Here is a 3,117-nt window from a genome sequence, read left to right on the forward strand (position 1 = left end):
TAGAGAATAATAACAATAAATGTTTGACAGAATGAGGAAAAACTGGAATCCTCTTATATTACTTAACAGGAATATAAAATAGTGCAGCCTCTGTGGAGCACAGCTTGTTTCCTCAAAGACTTAAACAGATTACCACATGACCTACAGTTCCACTATCAGGTTCCTAAACAACTGAAAAAAAAAAAAGACTCAGGTATTTCTCAACAATGTTCACAGAAGTATTATTCACAATAAGCAATAAATGAAAACTGCAATATTCCATTTTCAGACAAATGGATAAAGACACTGTAGTATAAAATACAGTGGAATATTATTTAGTCATTTAATGCACGCTACAACATATATGAATCGTGAAAACATTATACTTGGTGAAAGAAAATTGACACAAAAGGCAGTATACTGGATACAGGATACAGCATACAGGATACTGTCTATATGAAATATTCAGGAGTGGTAAATACATAAAGACAAAAGACAATGAATGTTGGCGAAAGGCTGAAGAATGACGGAATGGAGAGCAGAGATTTAACAGATACAATTTGGCTGATAAAAATGTTTGGATCTTGATAGAGATCCTGGTTAAAGAACATAATGAATTGTACCTTTTTTAATGGTGGATTTTATTTTATGTGAATAGCATTACCTTAATAAAAAGCAGACAAGGGCTCTTTGAGGAAGACACAGTAACTGCTTCAGCAGAGCCCCAGGCTGCCTGCTCCTGCTCCTGACTCACTGAGTTTCACTTTCTCTGAGGAATAAGTCAATCAGGGAGCTGTGCGCCACAGCCATGTTTTTTAAGGATACTGGAAAGACTCCTAGACGTAGAGCCAGAGGTAGTGATTCACTGGGTTGGAATCACTCTCACCAGCCACAATGTGAAGACTTTGGATAAGGTGTGTACTAACTTGATCAGAGGGGCAAAGGAAAAGAATCTCAAAATGAAAGTAGAGGTTCAGTTGTCTACCAAGACTCCTGAGAATAACTACAAGGAGAACTTGTGGTGAAGGTTCTAAGACTTGGGATTTTATCCAGATGAGGATCCACAATCTACACTAACCTGTACAGTCTTCTGAGATTGTTAAGCAGATCACTTCCACCAGTATTGAGCTGAAGTTGAAGTTACCATTACAGACGCCTAATCAACATTTCAAATAGTCATAATCCGTCATTAAACAAAAAGACAAGGATTTTAATAGACGTTTCTCAAAAAAATATACAAATGTCCCAAAAGCACATGTACACATACTCAACAACAGTAGTTATTCCAAAAATGCAAATCAAAAACTCCATGCTGTACCAATTCACACCCACTATGATCACTATAATAAAAAAAAAAAACCCTAAAAGTAATAATTGTTTTTGAGTGTGGAGAAACTAGAAACTTATACACTGACTATGGCAATGTAAAATAGTGCAGCCACTGAGAAAAACATTATGGCAGTTCCTGAATAAGATAAACATGAAATTAATGCGTGATACCTCAATTCCCTTCTAAGAATACACTCAAAAGGACTGAAAACAGGGACTCAAATAAGTACATATTCAGTAATATTATGAGCAGTTCACAATAATCAAAAGATGGAACAAAGATATGTCTATCAAGGGATAGATGGAAAACAAATTGTGGTATATCCATGTAATGAAATATTATTCAGCCATAAGAAAACATGAAGTACATTAGATAAATCTACACAGATGAATCTTAAAAACTATGCTAACTAAAGAAAAAAATACCATGAACCAACATATAAGTCCATTTACATTAAATATCCAAAACGGTATAAGTCTATTTACATTATATATCTAAAACGAACTAATCCTTAAAGATGAAAAGCAAAGCAGTGCTGGTTGAGGGTCATGGAGCAGTAAATGGGAACTGTTTAATGGGTAAGGAATTTCCGTTTGTGTGATAAAAAAATGGAGATTGATAAAGACAGTGATTACACAACACTATATATGTACTAACACCACTAAATTTTCACTTTCATACAGTTAATTTTATATGAAAATTTTCATCTCAGAAACCATTTTCATGCAAAGTGAAAGGGGAACCCACTGAATGGGAGAAAATATTTGCAAATCGTATATGTTAAAAGTCTAATGTTCAGAATATGTAAAGAACCCATACAATTTAACAAGAAAGTAAACAAATGATTTGAATAAACATTTTCAAAGGAAATATACAAAAGGCAAACAAGCTCATGAAAAGATACTTCACACCATTAGTCATTCAGTGAATACAAATCAAAATCACAATAAGAACCACTTCGTATCTACTAGGATGTCTATAAACAAAAAAAAAAATGGAAAATACCAAGTGTTGGCCAGGATATGGAACAATTGAACCCTCACCTGTGCCTTGTATGGAATGTACAGGAAAGTAATATGAATAGCCATTGTGGAAAATAATAAATCAGTTATTCAAAAAGCTAACTATAGATACTACATGAGTCAAAATGTCCACCCTTCATGTAAATCAAAATAATTAAAAGCAGGTGTTCAATGAAACACTTATACATAGATGTTCATAGCAGCATATACACAACAGCTAACCCAAAAGCCCATCAAATTAAATGTTTTAGTAAGACATGGTGTATCAAAAATGGAATATTATTTACCTATAAAAAAGTGAAGTACTGAAAGTGCTACATGAAAAATCTTGAAAATATGCTAAGTGAAAAAAGCCAGACACAAAAGGTCACATATCATATGATTCCATTTACACGAAATGTCCAGATTAGGTAAATCCATAGATGCAGAAAGCAGATTAACACTAGTCAGGGGCGGAGGTCAAAAAAGGGAATGGAGGATGACTACTTAATGGGTAGAGGGATTCATTTGGATGTAATGAAAAAAGTCCTTGAACTAGTAGTGTTAGTGGTTGCACAAAATTATGAATGTACCTGATAGCACTGAAATACAAAACTAAAATGGTAATATTTTATGTGATGCTTTACTACAATAAAGAAGATCAGACAACACATATGCTTCAGAGACTTAATATTCAAGAGTATATAAAAACGATTAAATGTACAAGGTTAAAACTGCCACCTCCTATCTAGAAGGGAATGTACACATTTATTTTTAAGAAAATAATTTTCTGACTGCATCTATAAA

General features: G+C 33.5%; 1 pseudogene; it reads left to right on the forward strand.

Moving 5' to 3' along the window:
• The first annotated feature begins 787 nt into the window (after nt 1-787).
• On the forward strand, nt 788-1,139 carry LOC137757782 (small ribosomal subunit protein uS10-like; annotated as a pseudogene).
• The last annotated feature ends 1,978 nt before the right edge of the window (nt 1,140-3,117 follow it).

The sequence above is a fragment of the Eschrichtius robustus genome, unplaced genomic scaffold, assembly GCF_028021215.1.
Source record: "Eschrichtius robustus isolate mEscRob2 unplaced genomic scaffold, mEscRob2.pri scaffold_350, whole genome shotgun sequence".
Classification (NCBI taxonomy): domain Eukaryota; kingdom Metazoa; phylum Chordata; class Mammalia; order Artiodactyla; family Eschrichtiidae; genus Eschrichtius; species Eschrichtius robustus.